Source organism: Urocitellus parryii, chromosome 14 (assembly GCF_045843805.1).
Source record: "Urocitellus parryii isolate mUroPar1 chromosome 14, mUroPar1.hap1, whole genome shotgun sequence".
NCBI lineage: Eukaryota > Metazoa > Chordata > Mammalia > Rodentia > Sciuridae > Urocitellus > Urocitellus parryii.
In genome coordinates this window covers 3,891,052-3,914,537 of record NC_135544.1, presented here as the reverse complement: position 1 = coordinate 3,914,537, position 23,486 = coordinate 3,891,052, and the positions used below count along the sequence as shown (strand labels likewise).

At 34.4% G+C, this 23,486-nt stretch overlaps 1 protein-coding gene across 1 annotated transcript in view; it reads right to left on the bottom strand.

Moving 5' to 3' along the window:
* The window catches only part of Nrg1 (neuregulin 1), a 987,318-nt gene that overhangs the window by 620,801 nt on the left and 343,031 nt on the right, over positions 1 to 23,486 (bottom strand). The gene's annotated exons all lie outside the window — the stretch shown is intronic.

Sequence of the window (23,486 nt, the reverse complement as noted above, 5' to 3'; positions counted from 1 at the left end):
CTGCTTAATGAATTAATCCACTGATTAAGTTACAGCTCTCATAATCTAATTATTTCACCTCTGGACATTTCTGCATTGCATAACACATGAGTTTTTGGAGGAACACCTCATGTGCAAAGATTAACAATGCAGTTTCCTTTCATTAATTTATAGACTTAGCCTTAGCTAAGCAATTGTAGTTCCAGAACGCATTCGGGTGTCCTAATAAATATGTATATAGTAAATCCTTATATCATTTCTAATTATATTATAAATATAGTATATAAGTAGTATATAAATGTACTACTTAAATAGCATAAATATAAAAGACAGAAAGGAGTAAGTGCATAACAGGATAGAAGGGTAGGTATTGGTATGGTGGCGATACAGGTAGAAGATTGGAAGTTTATGATGCTAGTCCCTAAAAGTGGGTGGTGGGGGAGTCTTACTAACACACTTCTTGACCTAGTATTAAATGATATTTGTATGCTCACAATAATGTTAATACTGTTTATTGCCTTCTTTTAAAGTTAACTGGCAGAAGAATCTACAGTTTAACATATGTTACAAGGTAACCCCCAAACTGATGAATTTTACAAAGCAACTTCAGGATATCTAAAGACAGAAGTGAAAGGGGTGAAGACAAAACCAAATGTAAGTTCCATATATGAAAGAGCTACATATTCTGTTCTCCTATTCAGCCCATCGTCTTAATCCTAGACCTCAGGAAACAGTTGAACTAGTTTCAAGAAAATAATAATAAACCATGCCCTAATTTCAAAAAATCAATCAAGTAGTCAACCATTAAACAGAAAACTAAAGGTAGTGCTTCCCTTAAAAATTGAACAAGTTCATAGGGGGAAAAAAAGCTTTAGTTAGTTGTTGGCATATGAGAATAACATTTTTTCACATTCTCTTATAGTAAAGACTCATTGCATTTGTTGTTTACCATTTCTATACCAAGAGACTCAAGGCTAGATATTTAATAAAGACATGAAATTAATTATTTCACCATTTTGGAAATTCATGAGCATGGTGTTTACATCTGCTTGGGTCTTACCAGGGCCCCCAGGGCTGTATAAACTCATGGAAGACAGCATTATGGCAGGAACTTGTGTGAGAGAGAGAGATGAGGTGGTAAGACAGGAAGCCAGAGAGCATGGAGGGGTAAGGCTTGCTGTTTATGACAACTCACTATTAAAAGAACTAACTGTATCTCATGATAACTACCTTAATTCCTCTTGAGTGCACACCCCCAATGATCTAAAAACTTCCCATTGGGGTTTTCCTCTTATAGGTTCATCTTCTAACATCAACACAATGGGACCAAGCTTCCAACACATGAATCTCTGGGGGACATACTCACACTGTATCCAAATCACAACTTACAACCAGAAGGTGATAGTATTCACCCTCCCGCTGTTTCCCCTATTCCTAGGATTCCCATTCAGGACAGAAACTTGAAAGAAAACTTGAAACTTGAAAGCATATCAAATATGTTAGGAAATCTAGCGAAGTTGTGAATTAGGAATAAGATTGGCAGGCCAAAACAGAGATAATTTAAGAAACAGGAAAAAAAAACTGAAACAAACTGAAGAAGTTATTACTACCAAAAATAAAACAAAACTCCTTTCAAGGAAAATAAAGAGCAAGAAAGAGTGGTCGGAAACTAAAAGTATGGTTGTTAAAATAAACAGTAGAGAAATCTAAAGGGTTCTCCAAAGTATGGACTAAAATATAACAACAGAAATTATGAGAAAGGAAACTCTGGAGTCCAATTTAGAAAGAGAAGAAAGAAAGTGAAGGAGAAATTATTAAAGAAATAATTAAAATAAACTTGGTTTTGCTGAAAGAATCCACTAATCTACAGAGTAAGAAGTCTCACTGATTACAGATCATCATAAGTACACAAAGATCAAGCATATCACTGAATATATTTAAATACCTAATATGATAGATGATCCCAAAAGCTTTTCAAGAGAAAAAGAAGAAACAAGTCTGGGGCTTCGAGCGTAGATCAGTAGTAGAGTGCTTGCCTGGCAGAAAGGAGACCTTGGGTTGGATTCCTAGCACCACAAAGGGAAAAGGAAAGGAAAGGAATAGAAGAGAAAGGAGGGAAGGTCCAGGCAGGACAGGAAAGGAAAAGATGGAATAATGCAATAGACCTTCCAAAGTCTAAAAGGAAAACTCCTAAATCTAGAATTTTATACTCAGCCAAAGCATCATAGAACTTTGAGAGAGTGCAAGAACCAGGACATTTATCTCCTATTTACTTTTCCTTAGGAAGTTACTATATGATATACCATAATAAAATGAAAGTTTAAGCCAAGAAATAGGAAGATATTAAAACAGGATTTAATCAAGAAGAATAAAATGAAACCCAGGTTGTCAGCTCTGTGGGCAGATCTATGAGTCTCGTGTGGACCAGAAAAAAAAAGGAAAACTCTCAGAAGGAGATTACATGAGGGGACGGACTAGAAGTATTTAATTTTAAGCCAATGTCACTGATTTGAACTTGAATGCTAGGAATCTTTTCAGTGAACTAGAGGTCATGACATGGGTTCCTTAATGTGTTGTGTGTGTGTGTGTGTGTGTGTGTGTGTGTGTAATCTTAACTTCTTGACCTGATATTAAATGATATTTATATAGTCACAATAATGTAAATGTTATTTATTGCTTTACCTTTAAAATTAACCTTTGGGCAAAGACTTGAATTTTTAGCATACATTTCTAATATCAACAATCCACAGGAAAAAGAGAGGTTGGCAGAGTAGGACCTAAAATAAGAGAGGAAAAATTGGGGAAAGTTCATGAGAGTAAGATCCGCATTTCATCTTGCAGGGAATAAAGAGATAATGTTGCATATTAACAGGAAGAAAATGGCTTGCAGCTTACAGTTCTATTACAGTTACATTAGTAGAAGAAGATTAATAGGAGAGTAGTCAAATACAAATGACCACAATCCCATCTTTCATATTGCAGAGTGAATTGTCTAAATCTAAAAAGGCCAGAAATTATTGAGCTTTCTATTAGACAAGAACCAGTAGATTTTTCGAAATTAAAATTAAATTTAAGACTCCTCTAGGCATATGGGGCAGGAGAAGAATCTTGCTTTTCCTCAGCAGACACCTAAGTACCACTTCATGTGTGTATTGTTATGGAACACCTGGATAAAAAGCCAACATGTATTTGCATATGTAATACTTTTCATAGCAGTTATTGAGTGCTCTTTTATTTATTTTATAGACTGCATGCAACTTTTGTACACATATGTCCTTTACCCATAGGCACTTCCCTTGAGTTATATATGATTCTTAGTTTCTTAAGTTTTTCTTCTTCCCCTATAAAATTTCATGATCAGTGATTCAGTAATCTGGGTTAGGTACAATCATTGTCTGTGTCTTTATTTCTTTTAAATGCAAAAACTCCAAAGGACATAAATTGTGGAATCCTAAGGGTGAGGTGTTACTTACTAAAAGGAGGGTAAAAATCCCAGAAAGGCAAATCAAGGAGCCATCAAGACACTTTGTTCCTTTCACTATTCCAACAAGGTCCTTTATCTTCCTAGACTTTTTAGTTTTAGATCCAGTAAGTACTTAGCTTATATTTACACAGAAAAAAGTGAAAAGTTCAAAAGCACTGAACTGATCCTTAACCCACTGACCTAGAGGACAGGGCATGTTTATGAAACCAGTCTCTTGAAGTTGGAAGAAACATGGAGGAAGGGGTTAGAGACAGGAGTGGTAAAAATCCCTAACCATGAACCGTTTCACACAGTCCTCTTGAAGTATTTGTTTTGACAAATTTGTACCCAGTGGCCCATATTAATGAGGTGACAATTAAATCACAAGTGAAGTCAGAAACTGAAAAATGGCTTTAGGACAAATGTTTACCGTTCTAGGCCATGTGCAAACCTTTGAACTTTTGTGAAGTTCAAACAGACAGGACTCCATGTAAAGCCCCAGGGCCCTGCCCCGGTGTGGGGAATGTTCTTATACAACTGCACCTTCAGAATTCCACATTATATTAATCTTTGCACATAAACATACATATTCTGTAAAGAGATATTCATACAAGTTATAAATATTTGTCACATTGGGTTATTAAAAAAATTGATCATGTTTGTGCATGAGACAGAGTGTGATTACCCTAAAGTTAACCATTTGTGAAGGATTTGACATCTCTGGAGGTGGGCACTCAGAATAGGGTGAGCATTTTTATGTCTCCACTTGTGTGGTAGAAGATGGGAGAAGATTCTAGACCCATTCCACAAGTAAACCCAGGCAATGTTGGAAGTTATTCTACTCATTAATGCTGAAAATATCCTCGTTCCTTCAACCATCTCTTTATTATCTTTAAGACAAGAGAATCTAGTTTGAAATATTTTTTTGAAATTTCTTTTTGTATTTTTTCTAAGTAAGTCTACTTTCATTTCTATACTATATACTAGGCACAGAGAACATTATTCTCTTCCCTGAAAGTCATCATTGTGCCAATTTGGAAAACAGAGTAAAAAAGAAAAAAAAAAGGATATTTTCAGAGCCAGGGGTTGTTACAAGTTGATTTATAGGATTTGAAAGTAAAGGATATGATTAAACAAATGTAGGTTAGACCAATAAACTAAGCATATTTGATTTGAGCATTTGGAAATACTCTAAACATCAATAAAGATTATAGGGAAGTAACCGTGGGGCTTCAGGGCTGAAATATGATTGAGAATGGATGAATCAATAGTGTGACAGGCAAAAGCCTAATTGATTGTATCAAGCCCTTTTTGGAGAGAGGTTGGTTAAGAAAAACAAAGAAAAAGAAAAGGCAAACACCGAATTACCCACTTTGAACTTACGCAATATAGTTTTCTTGGCTAGCCCACTGGGGTAGAGGTAGAATGCCAAAGCCATCTTAGTTGGAAAGCAAAACATAAGACTAACTTATTCCCATTGTTTTGAATTCATAGTCTCTAACAACTTTCAGAAAATTTGGCATCCCATGCCACTAATCTACAGGGAGAGAATGAATTTGTCAGGCTAACTCCAGTATATGCTCATCAGGCAGATGCATTTCTCATTATAAATTGATCATCTGGCATTCTGATTATAATGTGGATTCCCATGCTGCTTGTCTGTGGGGAGGGAGGATTCTGAGAGTCCTCGTTGACTGGAGCACACGGCCTATTTAACAGTTACATTTCTCATGGTAAATAAAAAAATCTTGGCATTCTGGCTGATATTTAGTGTAATATGTGAACTATGCTAACATAAATCTGATTCTGAGAGACGGACCCACCCTTATGCAGTCTGCTAACAAAGTCACAATTTTCTGCTTGAAGTGTGCTGAGGGAACATCGTCCTGGATCATATCACTAAGGACACCACCTTACAGGCTCTGTCTAGGCAGCCATCCCTCAGGCAGATCTCCCAGTCTCTAGCATACCCATGAATGAGTAGACTGCTTTTTAAGCAGGAAAACATGTCAAAATATGTAGCCTGCATGCAACAAGTATTGGTTTTGTGACAAGGGAGGAGAAGGGGAAGAGAAAAATGATAGACTCAGATTGTATAATTTTCCAAATATGGTTAGAGTAACTTTACATTCTTCTATATCTGTCTTCTGAGAAATGTTTTGCCTTACTGTAATCTCTAAAACAGCATCTAGCTCTTCAATAGAATTACATTTAAAGAAACAGAGTGGGGCAGAGTTTAATCAAGTCCCTTAAGCATATGATAGACCTGTTATATTATACTTATTCCCAGGGGAAATGACTTAATTTTGAGTTGAGCTCCCCAGTGTCAAAGAGAAAATTCTTGCAATTAGGGCATTAAATAGATATTGAAATATATAGAGACAGATTTTTTTAAATCAATGGAACTCAAATATTACACAAACACAAATTTTGCCTCAAAATTATCATGGATTGTGCCTTTATCACAAAACTTTTGAGGAAGAATGACAACATTTCAATAAGCTAATGAGAACTGAGACCTCTTTTATAAATAAATCTGCTTTGCAAGGGAAATAGTGGTTCTGAGCCAGGAAACACCTGAGTGCAGGTCTTCTTGAAACAGAGATTATAGTAAAGTGACAATTAAACCTCAGGGTAGGTAACACTAATTTCTTGATATGTCAGAGTGTTTCTAATTACTTTTTCCCTTAATTATTTAGTTAGTTGCTATAGGGTAGTATTGACTTGTACAACAGCAAAAGCCCCAAATAGCACAACCAGTAGATAATTCGTAGAGTAGAATGAAACTTCCAAACTTTGTTTTGCATGTAATTTCCAAAGTTCATCATCTTTATGACTTGCAAAATGTTATTGATATAGGGATTTATGCATCCATGGAGCTTAAAGCTTCTATTACTGAGTGCAGGTCACACACAGAACCTCTCTTGAGTAATTCTTATTGCATTTATTGTCACAAACAATTGATCCTTCATTTGAAAAGCATTCATTTATTCAAAGTGCTAGTTGAAAGTTTTAGCTAATATCCTCGGGGATGCAAAGATAAAGATGTGGATCACTGCACTCAAAGGACTCACAACCACACCATAGGCTCTAAGTATCCCTGCACAGGATAGAATTTATTAGAATTCTTGACATGGAATAGCACCTCTATAGTCTCCTTATGTTTATATACTATTTTCATGGCCACAAGGGAAATTTCTGTATATACTATGGTGTACTATAAAGTGCTGGGCACAAAAGAGGTTTTCTAATAGTTATTTGTATCTGATTAAGGGCTAAAAACATCTTCAATTATACGTGGGGGAATGTATAACACACGGTCATATTTGGGGTGTGGTATTTCACAGTATTTTAACTTTCTATGTTAGTGTTTTTATTCATTAATTTGCTATCATGAATCTATACTATTTTTGTAATCAGAAAAAAAAGATAAATAAAAGTTAACAAGAAACTGGAGAACACTTCAAATTTATTTGTGTAATGCCACAAATAACATAGATATACAAAAACTTATCACAGCTTTTAAAGTATATTTAGTTCAATGTGGAAAAAAACGGGAGGCAGCCTGAGAAGAGACCTTATGCTCACCATGATTCCTCATAATTCTTTCTGTTCATGTATACAACCTACCAGAAACCATTGAAACAACAGAGACGGAGTCAAAATCCCTTTGCAATTCACCTTTAATCTTTGACCCTTATTATGTCTGTCACTTTTAATACATATGGTCTCTCTGTGGCATTAGCTGACATGTTTGATCACTAACCACATTATCTCAGAGGCCACCCAGCAACTTTCATGATGAAAAGAGGCTTGAACCCTAAAACATGACCCCCTCATCCTGGCTGTTCAGTTCAATTCTACTGCTGAAATGATTATACAAAGTTGAGCCACTGAGTCACTCAGGGAATAGAGCTCCCACAGTTCCTGGGACTCTTCTTATTAATTTTATCCTTAATACTTAACCACTTGTGTAAATACTCTTTTACTCATTCAACATGTTTGTGAAACGTGTATCTGCCAGGCATTATGCTCAGCCCTGAGGATTCATAGCAAGCAAGCATAAAAGTCACACTACTGTCACACGTCTTTTGGTCAAATGTGTATCATCAGCAGCCTGGGAGCATCATTTTTTGATATTCAGTTCAGTCGACCAGTCAATCCATATCCCTAGCAGTTATGTGGTCTCCAAAGTGAACTAGCATTTATCAGTGCCTAGGTTTCCATTATTAAATGATTTTCTTATGTACCTTAAACAAACTGTTTTACTTTTAAGTCTGTTCTGTGTTTACTGCTGGGGGGGTCATGAACTATAGCTAACTAAATCAACCAAATCTAATATGGGGATCAATATGCACTAAATATGAATGTGTATGGAGAACTTCTGAGTCTCAGACTGTTTATAATGAGCATGCTATCCATAGGAATATGATGGAACACAGCTATTAAAGTTATGGCAAATTGACTGTGATTTAGGATTTTTCTTTTTTTTTTTTGCAGTAAACTATTAGAGTTAACACTCTCTGTTGAGCACCAAAGCAAAGTAAACAAAGTGTTCTCATTTTCCACATTTCCAAATGATACAGAATTTGCTGTAATTCTGTTTGCCTACTCAAAATCAGATTTCTGGACCATGCAACTTGCCAGAATATAGACACTTAAATCTGTATACTGGGTAAATATTTCCTAATCTGTTTTTATAGATTTGAAACTATAAAGAACTTGAGTTAGGTGTGTAGTACAAAGTTAACCAAATACAGGATGGTCTTAATCCATTTAGGCTGTTAGAATGAAACACCATCAATTTGGTAGCTTATTAACAACAAAAATGTATGCCTCCAGTTCTGGAGCCTGAGAAATCCAAAATGAAGCTACAGGATAACTTAATGTCTGGTAAGGACCTACCCCTTAGATCATAAATAGTACATTCTCATCTCCCAAAATCTCAACTATCTAATACCTGGTGATTAGGTTTCAACATATAATTTGGGGGAAAACAAATATTCAGACCATAGTACTAGCAACATGACTGCCACAGGGATGGAAACTGATATTCTATCCTGGAATTCTCTCCAATGTCCCATTCTTATTTGTATCCTACTTCCTAATAGGACACCATGTCCTTAAAGTGCCTATCTCACAGACACCTCATCTTAACCCCTGAAAGCCCTTTGCATTCTATTGATAAGAATTACTCTTCTTCCCACGTTTCATACTGCTTCAATTGACTGAGATGCCAGTGCAAAAATCAAGGTACCAAGCTTGCAAAGCCCAGTACATTCTACTCTTTTAATATCTCTCCAGGACGACTACTTCTCCAACTCCCTACTGCAAATATGAACGTATTTCTCTTTCACTTAAAATCCTATGCTGTCCAGGTCAAGTCCAGATTATATCCTGATCCTTGCTTCTGAATCTCTCTTTCTACTCCCAACCAATTTCCCATCATTCCTTCTCTCACATCCTGTGGACCAGGGAAAGTGAAACAAAGTTTTCAATTCCTGAAATCTTATTCTCTTTCTCCCTGAGAGCTTTTATATATGCATCTCTCTTTGGCCTTCACCTTGCCCATTTGCTGACAAGTTATGATTCTGCTCAAGCACAATTCTTTGAGAAAACTTCCATACCTACTCCTCCCCACCATGGCTAGACTGAGTTAGACAGCTTTCACTGAGTTCCCACAGCACCCTGCTTTTATCATTAACAAAGCAGGCAACACTCTGGAGACTATATTCTCTGTTCACTTCTCTGTCTCCTACCACAAGATGGTGAACTGTTCCTAGTAGGGTCCGTGAATCCTGTCTGGACAGACTGGAATTAGCATTCGATCTGACAGAGAGTGTTACATTGGTAGTCAATATGTATTTTAATATATAAACAAATGTATTCTTTTATGTTCATTCTAGAAAATACATTTACTTTTTTTTAAAAAAAAAGAGAGAACAGAAAAAGGAATGTGTGAATGAAAACACAGTGCAGCTCCTTTTCTCATAGGTGTCATGAGGCTTTGAGAATTTCACAATGGAGAATACAGAGGAATCCCATATTATACTTATCCAACAGAACCATCATCTCCCATAAATTTTTTACAGGGTTTTTAAAATAGCTTTCATTTTTTATAAGCTAATATGTGCATTACAGGAAAAATAAAAACACAAGCAAAGAACAAAATCATCCAGTCACAAGCAGCTTAGTTGGATATGTGCGTCCAGGTTGTGCATATACATATACTTCTACAATATCCCATTTTATGTGGTTGAGATTGTAGTGTGTTTCTTCTTATTCTTAAATGAAAGCTCTAGAATATAACACTAAAGGCAAAGAATTTATGGATTAATCTACTCCTCAAGTATACTCAAACCTACTCTACTCTGGCTTTCTTATTTTCTAATCTGTACAGCTTTCCTCTACATTATAGATTGGCCATTCTAAGTCACACTCCTAGTTTCTGCTTTTATACAATTTCAGCTTAACTCATGGTCCATGATGGTTATCTTGGTTTCTGCCTGCATCATGCACTTTTGACTTCACTGTTCACTGCTTTGTTCACCCCACATCAAATTCCCCATAGATAACATCTTCTCTTTTTCAAACAAGGCCATGCCAAACGTTCTTGGCAAGCTTACAAATGACTGGCCACTAGAGAATTAGCTTTGAGCATCGGGGACAATGAAGGTGGCTGAGGTCATGTGGTCTGCACACAGTTTGCTCTTCAGCAAAGAAACAACTCTCAACTGTATGGCGTGTGTGGAAGAAGTGTTTAAAAGAACCTGTGGGGGTGTTTTGGGGGAAAGGAAAGATTGTAGGCATTTCTAAGCACACTTGTTAAAGATAGACTGGCTAACCACTTTGGGTTTCATTTTTCAATCAGTAAGCACCATTCTTACCCCCTATGATTTTAAAATACTACTTGTTAGTATTATTTGAGGAAAAGAAATCCCTAGAATATCAGATGTGACAAAATACCACTTTGCAGTGGGGCTCCTAAGGCATAATAAAATCATAGCTCATTGAAAGAGTGATCTCATAGAAGTTAGACATACTACCTTCCAGCAACTTCCTCGACCCTTTTTTTTTTTTTAAATCAACAGCAAGGAAAACACATTTTATCTGTTTGTCTTGTTTTCTTAGTGTAAACAGGTACTGACTGACCTAATGCCTCTTCATTTTTCCCTTAAATATTTCTTTTCTTGCTGCCTTATGAAGCACATTATCATACAACAGTATACTATATGCTAACTCCTTATTTAGTTTATACAATATATGGTAACCTAGATAATACCTTAGCTTCACAATAAAGGGACTCTCTGTAATCTATATAATCTATATCCCTAACTAAATCCAAGCTCTCTTCTCCAATAAGGTTTTCATGGAGGAATCCTCTAAGATGCATTTACCATTACCTCATTCATATTATAACTGATAAACTTTGGGTCCCAAGCTACGTCTCTCTGTTGTAAATATGATATAGCCCTGAGAAGACTGAGAGCTGATTACAAGAGATGTAGAGACAGGTGCAAGCTGATTAGAGGGTCTGCAATGAAACTTCATCTCATAAATTCTCCATTATAGTTCATGACTTGGATTATAAATTATAATTTTCTCTATCCTTAGTAAAGGCATATAGAATCCAAAATCATCTTTCAGAATCTCCCTCTTGAATTTGTTTCTTCTGATATTCTTGACACATTCACCCAATTTCCTTTTAAAGAAAATAAAATATTGAATTTTCTATTCCAAATTATTTAGGATATATCAATTATAAATACTTGCTATTAAATATCATTTCATGTCAAAATTCAGTTTGAAGACTTCTTTCTAATGGTAATGAAAATATGATAATTTTTTCTCAAGCTGCTATTTAATCTAAAACTAATTAAATCGGTGACATCTTGTCAGAAATTAGCCAGAAGCTTAATGGGGGTGGTGGGGGGGGAGAGTTAGGGTTTCTGGGCATTTTTTTACCATTTGTTTTTACCAGGTCTTTAAATTCCCATAGAAAGAACAGGGATCTTATACTCAGATGACTGGAGTCTGATCATAATTGCATGGCATATACTTAATATATGTCACAAAATTTTTATAAGTTCAAAATGCCAATGCTTAGGGAAGGATTAAAAACAGACTATGTCTGATACCAAGCTTTGCAGAGTCGCATGAATAATCCATTTCTCAGGGTTCCCTTAACTTTGCAGAGACTTTTGTAGCATTAAAGCTGAGCAAATATTTTGCAAATGAATCTTGCCCTAAGTGATCCAGTGTTAAATTCAGATCATTAATGGAGGAGAAGCTGCTTCTCATCTCAAGAGAAAAAGCTTTGCATCACCAAGTTCTTTAAATATTGACCTGGAGAAAAGCAGTCTGATCCTGAAATAAGCACCCAGAATTCCCAATGGAGCTACAGAACACTCTGTCAAACCTCTGTCAAGCCTGTCTTAGGCTATTTCAGTTAAGAATCTATCCAATGATAAAAAATATTTGCATATCCACATCTGATAAAGGGTTAATATCCACAATATATATGGAACTCAAACAATTCAATAGCAAGAAAACAATTAACCTGATTTAAAACAAATGGGCAAAAGACCTGAATATACATGTCTTCAAAAGAAGACAGATGGCCAACAGGTTTATGAAAAAATATTCAATATCACTCATCACCTGGGAAATGCAAATTAAAAACCACAATGAGATATCACCTCCCACCTGAAAGAATGACTCTGATTAGAAAGGGAAAAGATAATAAGAGTTGGTGAGGATGTGGGCAAAAGGGAAACCTGGAATACTGTTCATGAGAATATAAATTACTATAGCCATTAAGACAAACAGTGTGGAGGTTTCACAATAAATTAAAAATGGAACCGCTACATGATTTAGCCAATCTGCTCCTGGGTGTTTATCCAAAGGAAATGACGTTAGTATGTTGAAGAGGTATCTGCAATCCCATGTTCATTGAATATTGTTCATAATAGCCAAGATACCTAATCAATGTAGGTATCCATTGATGGATGAATGGATAATGAAAATGTAGTATGTGTGTGTATGATTATGAATATAATATACATATTCTATATATTACATTTTCTCTCTCTCTCATACACACATAGACACACACACAGAGCAATGTTATTTGGCCATAAATAGAAGAAAAATCTTGTCATTTGAGATAATGGGAATGAACCCAGAAGACCTTATGTTACGTGAAATCAGCCAGGTGGAGAAAGATGAATATTGCCTTCTCTCATGTGGAATCTAAAAAAGTTGATCTCATAGAAATAGAGAACAGTATAGTGCTTAACAGGGGCTGGGTTGGTTGAAAGGAGAAGGTGGAGATATTGGTCAAGTGATACAAAATTTCAGCCAAATAAGAGGGATAAATTCAAGAGATCATTGTACAACATGGTGACTATATATTCTTAGGGAATAGATATAAAGTATTGTAACCACAAAATTCTAACTATGTGAGAGAAGTTACATGTTAGTTACCTACCTTTAGTCATTCCATACTTCCAGGCATCATGTTGTGCATAGAAAATACATACAGTCTTATCTGTTGATCAAAAAACAAAAAGACTATCCTTCTCTTAAAGAGATGTAAAGAATGTCTCCATTACTACCCTCAGCCATGTTGACCAGCAAAATAAACACGCATTTCGGTAGGGAATTCTTTAGTACTACTTAATTCTTAGTAGAACTGATGAGTATTTCCTTTTCATGTATCCTTTGTAAGATACAAAAACTGTTCACCATTTATATAAATGAGTTTAATCTCCTTTCAACCATGTTTCTTCTGGAATAAAACACTCCCAGCTGCTGTCATCACAGGGTTACTGGAATCATGGAAAACTGCTCAAAATGTCAATAGGATGAAATTCCTCCTTGCCCACAGAAGTCTCAAAATTTCACAGATGAAAACAGTGATCCCCAGAAAACCCAAAGTGCCTTTGATGAATAAGGTGAAATTGTAACCAATCACATCTGCCAATTAATAGCTCTAGTATACTGCTGGTCTCAAATACTGAGTACTGGTGAGATAATACATGATGACTTGGAACTTCAAGGAATAAAGGCAACTAAGTGAAGGAGACCCTCAGGAGTTAGAAATGCATCATGTCAGCCAGTCTTGCTAGAGGTTTATCAATTTTGTTGATCTATTCCAAGAACCAGCTTTTGGTTTTGTTATTTTTTTTCTCTATTTTTTTTTTGTTTTCAATTTTTACTGATTTCTACTCTAGCTTACTTTTTCTTCTGATTGCTTTGTGTTTTGGGGTTCTTGTTCTTCTTTAAGTTCTTAAAGTGGATATAGATTACTGACTTTGAGGAGTTGATTTATTACATAGTATGTTTTCTCTAAGTATTTCTTTGTAAGGATTACACAAATTTGATATGTTATATTTTCATTTTTGTTAGTTCAAAATCATTTATTTTCTTTGATACATCTTCTTTGACCATAGAGTATTTAGAAGTGTGCTGTTGAATTTCAAACTGTGTTTGGAAACTTTTCCCTGGCATTTTATGTCACTAATTCACAATTTAATACCATTATGAATGAAGAACAGACTTTGTGTGATTTCAACTCTATGAAACTTGTTTTATGAATTAGAATGATGTCTACTGATGAACATTCCATGTGCAATTAAAAAGAATGTGTATTTTATTGTTTGGGAACAGAATGTTCAAAAATGCCAATTATATTCACTTGGTTGATTTTTTTCTTCAGTTCTTCTACATCATAAAAATTTTATGTTTTCTAGGTCTGTCAAATCATCAGAGAATACTACTGAATATTTCAATTCCAATTATGAATACAACTTTGTTCTTTCAGTTCTGTCAGCTTTTATGTATCTGAAGCTCTGTTATAGACCTACTTAAGATTGTTATGTCTTCTAAGTAAATTGTTCCTTTAACATTGCTTATCTTCTTTATTCTAAAATCTACTTATTCTAATACAGACGTAGCAACCCAAATTTTCTTTTGCTTAATAAACATCATTATTTCAAAGTGAGTTTCTTGTGCCTAGCAGATTGTTGTATTAGATATATTCACTTGATGTTTGATAGTCTCTCAATTGCTGTTTTAGACCATTTACATTTAATATAATTATTAATATGTTTAGGTTTAATTTGTCATTCCATTATTTGCTTCTATTCTTTCTGATTTTTGTTCCTCTGTTTTGATTTTTCTGAGACATTCTGTATTATTGGATGCTCTTTTAGTATTACATTTAAATTCACCTATTGTGTTTTTGAATGTATCTCTGTATACATATAAAATATAATTTGCTAGTTGCTCCAGGGGGTGCTTAATTTTCATATTATATTTAAAATTAAAATCCTTTCTTTTCAGGGAATGTAGAAATCTTCCCTATCATCAAACATGTAGGTTCCTTTCTCCTTCCTCTTTTATCTATAATGGACATATGAATTACATCCCCATATTCCAAGAAACTTGCATCAGATAATTCCATGATTTTTATTTTTGAATGCCATGAATTTTAAAGTACTAAAAAGAGGAATAATACTAATTGTAATTTTTCAGATAGTTACCATATCTGTTTTTCTACCATGGAACTTGTTCTTTGGTTTAGTTCCTTATGTCAGAAGAATTTCTTCAACAATTCTTTTAGAACAGTCTCAGGTTTGTTTTGTTTTGTTTTAAATCTGAGAACATCTTTATTTTGCCTTAATTCCTGAAGGAGATTTTTGTTGGATGTAATATTTTGCTTGACAGTTGTTATTTTTCAGTACTTTGAAAATGTTGCTCCACTTCTTTTTGGCCTGTGTGGGATATGACAAAAAATTTTCAGTTATTTAAATAGTTTATACTTTGCAAGAAATGTATCATTTTTCTAAGCTCCCTTTCAATATTTCTTTTGTCTTTTCTTTTCAGTAAGTTGATTATGGTGTTTCTGGGCATGAATTTCCCCATTTTTCTTTTTTTGGGGGGGTTTGTTGATCTTGCATCTCTACGTTTATGTAACTTGGCAAATTTGGGAAGTTTTTAGTTCTTGTTACCCCAAATATAAGGATAATTGTGTGTGTGTGTGTGTGTGTGTGTGTGTGTGTGTCTGCACTTTTCTACTATCCTGAATCTTCAAAGACATGGACGTTAAACTTTTCTATATTGCCATGCTCATTTCTTCAAATCATGCTTTAATGTGTTGTTCATATGGAATAACTTCTATATGCTGATTGCTGGTGTATGGATACAAGATGATCCCCTGAAAATCTCATGAGGCAATGCAAGAATATTTAGAGATAAAATAATTAGATTATGAGAGCTATGATAAAATCAATGGATTAATTAATTTGAAGAATTAATAATTTCAATGTATTACTGGGTAGTAATTATAGGCATGTGGGGTATGGTTGAAGACAGTAGGTCACTAGGGGAATGCCATTGGAAATTATATTTTATTTTTTACTCCTAGCACATATTCATTCATTCTCTCTCTCTCTCTCTCTCTCTTTCTCTCTCTCTCTCCCTCCCTCCCTCCCTCCCTCCCTCCCCACCCCCATTTCCTGGCTGAGATAAACTGAGAAGCATTTGTCCACTATGCCCTTCTACCATGATGTTCTGCCTCATTTCAAGCCCAGAACAATGGAATTGACCAACCATGGACTGAGCCTCTGAAACTGTAAGTACAACATAAACTTTTCCTCCTCTGAGTTGTTCTTTTTTGTTAGTTATTTTGTCCTGGTTAAAAATTAAAAAAACAAAAAACTGACCAATACTGAGACTCTATTTATAAATTTACATATCCTGTCATTTTCATTCCATGGAGTCTTCCAATGGGATTTTTATTTTAGTTATTATACTTTTTATTTCTAATATTACCATGAAATTTCAGCCTATCTTTTATTTCTTTGTTGAGAAATCTTTCTTTTTGAGTCATTTCAAGAGATTTGTACCTACTCATTGGAACTGTTTCATAGTAGCTACTTTAACATCAGTACTAGAGTTTTCCAAAATATGTCACCTCAGTGTTGATTAATGTTGTGTTTTTTATATGTTTAAATTTGTGTATTCATATACTGAATACTTTGGGGTTATATCCTAGATATTTTGAATGACGATTTGTAACAAAACTGTAAATCTTGTTTCAGTTTTGTTGTTGTTGTCAAACCAGGTCACGAATCCAGGAAAGTTTTGTCCGTAAGTTCTAACCAGCTTTCTGGGTTTTGTTGGCGTCATTTTGTTTTGCTATTTTCTTCTTTAACATCAGTTCTATTTTGAAAGTCTTGTTATACTATGTACCCAATAACTAGTATGAACCTGAGTGGTGATATATCAAAGTTTCTTTCAAAAAGTATTAAGAATGCTATACATGATATATTCTTATACAATTTGGGAGTGAACACAGACATTCATTAAAAAAAAAAAAAAAAAGCTTTATGTGGTTGGTTTCCTAAAGTTCTCTTTCTTTTCAATGTACCTAGTGTTTTTTTTCTTTTTTCTTATTATGTAAAACTTCTCTTTTGAATTCTCTAGACAGAAAGCTAAGGCTTCATTCATTCTTCTTTGCTGTTCACTCCGTGACTACAGCCATGTTTGAGGCCAAATATGAAGACAGAGAGAGGGAAAAGGAAAAGAAAAGAGTCCTTTTCTTTTGGGACCAAGTTTCTCTTCTTGAGAGATTTAGGCACCTGAGAGCTCTCTGCTGCCATTGCTGTCAATGCCAGGAGACCCTCTTTCCACTCTTTGAGACTCAGCCATAGGGCTTCTCCTAGAGCTTTTTCTATCCATAGCACTGTTCACTGCAGAGTTTCCTATCAAGGACACGTACCTCCAGAGGAAAAACATGGTAAGCTCAGGATTGCTTTTGCTTTATTTTCAGTTCTGATTTTCCCTCGATTCATCTGTTACTATTTACTTTTTAGAGGCTTTAAAAACCTAATTCATATATTTTGGTCTAAGTTTGATAGTCATAATAAGTGTAAGAGACAGATTTCAGTTGTTTATCTTTCCCAAAATTGGTCCTCACCAAAGAGTCTTGAATAGGGTTATACCATAATAAAAATGATTAGAAGAAATAATGTAGCTGTTCATTAGTTGTGTTTGTGGAGAAAGAGAAGGAAGAAAGACAAATATATTATGCAAAACCTGATTTTAACTTTCACTTATCAACTTCAGTCACTGCATTTATCCTTTTCCTATAAATATAATTACAAATTGGATGATCAGTTGCTAAATAGCTATGTTGTCCATATTATAAGATTATTTCTTAGCACTGGGAAGTTAATTTGACAGATACTAGGAATTTTGCAACAAGATCATTCATGTGGATACAGAAATAATTTAAGAAAGGCAGAAGACAAAATGGGATTCACTTTTTAATGTTCCTCTATTTCACCAAGAAAATAAAATCTCTGCCTACATCCTCTATGTCCAAGCATTTTCTAAATAAAGCCTAGCACTAATAAAGATTTAGAAACACATTCAGTGCTGAAATAATCCATGTCTAAATAAATCTCTTTATACTTAGGCCTAAAATTTATCATTTAGTACATAGCAACAAGAGAAACAGCAGGTACCCTGTACCTAGCAAATCCTATCTTTCAATCACATAGATAATCACATGTGGGGGCTTTCCTGAATTATAAATTGACAATATTTATCTTTCTAGAACACAACGATGTATTTTGAATTTCACTAAAGAATTAATCTATGACTTGGGTAGCTATTTATAAGAATTTAAATTTAAAAAAAAATATAGGTCAAGAGCTGCTCAGGTAATAAACTAAGGATCTAGAACTTCTAAAGTCATTTGCAGTTAGCTATGGCTAGTTCTTAGAATTTATTAACAAATGAGAATAATGATAAGGGTTTTTTTTAAATGTTATTTTCCTCTAAAAACATACTCTGTTACTCAATTATGAACTCTGGTCTTTGTCCTGGTGCTAGGTACTGGGATAAAATAATATCTAGAAAGAGTCTGCTTTTTACCTGAGATGAGAAAATTCATGTGAGGATCAGTACCTGGTCCATAGAAGTGTTTAATAACATTTGCTAAATTCAATCACTTTCTAAAATGTCTAAGTTTGGCACAAACCCCTATATCCATCATGTGCCTCCCTCTCCTACCTCATCACAAACTTTGAAAATAACAGAAACCATTCTCATTTACTATGAGAATTATTTTTTAAAAATAAAACCTCTGTGTATCCATTTTTTTTTTTTTTCAGTTCTCTGGGGGTGGTTGTGTGCTAAAGCATCACCCAGTAAGGTTTTCATTGTTTCCTTCTCTATTGGCCCCATGAAATAAAACAAATCTAATGATTCAAGTCAAGTCATTTGAGAACAATGCTAGGAGGACAGTCACAGGCTAAGTTATCCAAAAGGAGAAGACTAGAAATCTATTGAATGCATACCATTTTGTGAAAAAAATAAACTAGTTATTTATATATAGTATATGATTACTCCTCAGAGCAAGCCTGTAGGTTGCTATTAATATAATGCCTCAAATAAGGATACATACTGAGCCTTGAATGAGATAACAGCTAGTAAATGAAGCCCTAGAACATGAATAGGAAATTAATGAGGAAGCAAACTGTTTCTTTTTAGTGTTGATAGCAGCAATTATAACACAAAGGCAAAACAAACATCCTCCAACTTGGCGATGCTTTGTGAATACAACTCAACAGTCCCAGCCTACTTCCTTAATCAATGTTCAATGAAATTACATATTTATAGATGCAAATTCCCTTAAACTGATTCTTAGAGGATCCAGATCATTTTTGTGATGCTGCCCAGAAAGGGAAAAACACCTACTCAGAGAGAAGCTTCCAGTGAAAGATTCCTCCTGCAGGCAAACAAAATTAATCTGAACAACAGGTGGGGCTAGTTTCCTTTACAATGGTCCACAGCAGGATGCAGGTTCTTTCTGCAGGCCTGGCTGCTCAGGGAGACAACAAGTCTTTACAGCCCTTGCCTTAGTGACAGCAATCAGAGTTCCTAAATTTCATATCCTTCCAAAGTCCGTACTAAATAGGAATTTCAAAACTTGGGATCAGATTTTTAAAACAAAAACTACAGGGATAATTAATGATGATGTAAACATTTTCTGAACATTGTTATTTTCTTTTAATTATATTGGAAAGCAAAATGAAATGACATGAGAAACAACAAGCACACTATTTTTAGTCATCACCGTGTAAGTTCTTATCACTTGTCTGCTCAGTTCTGCTTCCAGCAGTGTTTGCAATATAAACCCAAATCAGGCTTGCTCATTTAATTATGAAGAAAGTTGCTGCTTTATTTTAAGTGAAAGCTCTACAACAGAAATCTCAGAGACTGTCTTGCCACCCTTACACATGTGTTTGCAAAAATCAGAAAGCGGGAAATCAACATTTTTTGAGAGACAGCTGCTTGGAGCAGAGGGTAGGAAATACTCCTCACAAGCTATGAGTTAGTTGCACCAACAAAACACCAAGGTGAGGAGTTAGGGAGGACCATGCAGCTGCCGCCCTCATCATCCTAGGAGAGATTTTAGTTACATGGTCACAAAAATTAAAGAATTGGGAAAGGCCACCTGCCTGGTTTTGGAAAGAGACAGGCCTGAAGGCTGGCCTGGGCACAGAGGCTGCTGCCCTGGGGAGAGAGCTGGGGTGATTGGACGGTAGCTGTGGTCATAGAAAGTTTACAATAAAAAGATGTTGGCACCAGAAACTGGTGCTGTTAACCCAGGCCCAACCAGACCAAGGCATCATTTCTCCAATGAGATGGCTGCCAGCACTCAGGGAATAGTCTAGGAGGCAGGAAACTGTGATGCAATCCTTTGGGTGTCCCAGGACCCTGCTAGAGGGGTACTACAGAGACACAGAATAACTGGTCCTAACAGACTGATTGACCTGAGAAAATATCTGTAGCTGACCTTTGTTAAGTAACCATGCTGGTTGGTTAATTTTATTTCAAAGGGTTGCATTTTAAAATTGAAATAATCAAATGATGAGAAAAAATGAGATATTGTATCCCATGTGATTCAAATGTATGATATGTCAAGGTCATTGTACTGTCATGTGTAACTAATTAAAACAAATTAAAAAAATAGAAAAAAAGAATTATGCTCTTCAAAAGGAGAGATTCTCACAGAATTTTGTTTGATCCTCCCACTGCCCTCATCACATCCTGAATATTAAATATTAAATGATGCTTAAAGTATAATAGAGGTACACTGAGGGCTTTATCTCAATGAAAGTACCATCGACTTTCATTGGCTTAATTCATATACTTAGAAAAGAGAACTGATTAGAGATAAACATCAGAGTAATTCTACATATTATCATCTCCCGGGTGGGTCTCAGAGAGATGTCATCCCCCCTCTAGCAATGGGATATTTTTTGTGGGTCTAAAAAACCCATCCCCAATTGTCAATGAATATTTCACTTCCTAGGTGAAACAAGCTGAGTAAGGGGATAATGTTTAAAACCTGAACAAGTTACTAAAATATAATTCATACTTGAGAAATAGGGTAGTACCAATCTGACATTAGCATTACCATCTGCCAAAATCTGCTCTTTGTCTTCAAGTTCATGCTTAGCCTGTTGATAGCACAATGGCCCAGTTTCTATACTGCTGTCATTTCTGACACTCCCACATCACCTTCCTATCAAAATAACAGCATAACCTCAGTAAAATAAACAAGGTGGTTCTTAGGATTTCTGCTACTCTCAGAATGTGTCACATTCACAGGTAGTATGTCAGTTCTGATGAGGGAAGACCTTCTTAGGTACATTATTACATTGTGAAAACGTGAGTTAAAGTAGCGATGCACATTTATTATTCAAACAGTAAAATGCTGTAAATAATGATGGTGTGAAAACTGTTAAGTTATTGTAAAATTATTAAGGATTTTCAATAAAACTAAGTAGAAAAATGGTTTACTGTTAAAATGAATATGAAACATTCAATATAGATGACTTCAAAAAGAAAGCAGTTAGAGCCAATAAATACTCATTACATTTTAAAATAATATAAAGCTAAATAATAGATTACATCGTAATTTTGACATTTGTAGAATTTTTCCACGAATTAGAATTCATAAGTTTAAATATAATTATCCTTGAGAACTACATTCCACTATTGAGTATTTGATATCAGTTAGGTCATGAGATTTTCAGGAAAAATTCCTGCTTAGGAATTCTTCACATATGTAAGAATAAATTAATAATGGCAAAAAATTTACTTTGCAACTCAATTTCATTAGCAGGAAAAACTCTAAATTATGCATAACATTTAAATCCTCTTTGCTCCAGACATTATAAAGACTAGGAAAACTACAAAAAAAAATGTATTTGAAAAAAAAAAGAATATTTTACTTCCTTTAATCAAATTCAAAAACAACAGACTTTGATAGAAGACTTAGAAGATCCTTCTTTAACGTACTATGTCAATGAAGGGTAAAGTTTAACAAAAATCTTGTTGAAATGATTGCCATTATACATGGATGCCATTTTCAAGAGTTGATAACATTCCTAAATTGATATACCTGACTATGAATCCTAATACAAAACTATTTATGTTCCAGTTAATGATATTTACTGAAAAACTTTTCTTTCTCATTTGTTTAGCCATGAATAAGATAGTTGGTGACATTATTAAATGTACCTATTGAAAGTGAACACCATTTTAGTATTGCAAATATACTTTGTGACCTTTTGTACTAAAGGGAGACTAGCAATTTATAGCATTGAGAAAATCTGGTTTGTTCTAGAATGTCTAGCTTTGTAATTTAATAACATTAGTGATTAAAAAAACCTTGTTAATTTTTACATAAAATTTTAGGTGTTGCTATTCCAATACTTAATGTCACCAACTCAATATTTATCTTGGCTAGCCATTAACAACCAACTATGCAGCACACCACTGAAAAATGAATGCAAATTCCAAATAAAAACAAAATATTACAAACTCCTGAAGTGGTCTTAGAAAATATGTAGGGAAATATTTTATTAAACAGATGAGGAAACTATGAGTTCAGAATCAGACATTAAAGGTAGGAGCTGATCCCATCATTCATTCCTTAAAATTCCTATCCTTCCATATGTGGATCCCTGGAATAAGTTATTGACAAATCCTTACATTTTTTTTTCCATTGAACCATAAACCATAAACATCAGAAGAGCATTTTAAGTCTGAGACGCACAGTCCTGAACCCTCTGTCTTGCTCACTGGAAGAAGGGAGCCGTATCCACAAATTGCTAGACCAAACCATATTGATAATACACAGGCCATTTCTATAGTTTTCCTTCCCCAATAATGAGAGCCATGTTCTTTAGACATTAAGTTAAAATTAATGAATTGAAAATATAAAAAAACAGTGAAAAGCTGGATTATTTAAAATAGTTTGGATATACTATGAATGCTAGTTCATTAAGAACCACAATTAAAGGCCATTGCTTCCTAAAAGTTATAACAACAAATTAAAGGAAAACTAAACGAACTTTACAAAGACAAGAAAAAAAAATTTTTTTGAGCAACTATAATTCAGGGCTTGTTACTGTAGTTTAGCCCTAATAATAATAACAGGATAAGTTTAAGTTTACATTTTTTAAGAAAAGTTATCTCAGGTGACAATAAAGAGTTTATTTGATCTTATCTATAAAGAAAACTTCAGTTGTATTCTTCTGCTAAATTAAAATGTCAATTAAACAATGATTTTAATGTATAATACTAGATGCATCTGATTATATCTGTTTATACATAAGTATGTATTCATCCATTCATCTTTCCATCTTTTTATTCAGAAATGTCCATACAAATGTGTAATTAGGATTTACCTGTCTAATGTGAGTTTTTCTCTGTGTTTTGATGTGAGGCCTTTTTAAAACTAGTTTAATGTATTGCTTACATTGCTTTTATCAAATCAACATAGTAAATTTTCTAAAAGTAAAAAAAAAAAAAACAGATAAACATGCAAGCAAAAATTCCAGCATTGTAAAGTTAACTCTGAAAAATAGAAATATGGATTCAGTATATGTTAATCTATGTATATTTCAGCACTTTTAACACTTAAAAAGTTAAACATTCTCTTAAATTTAGCAGA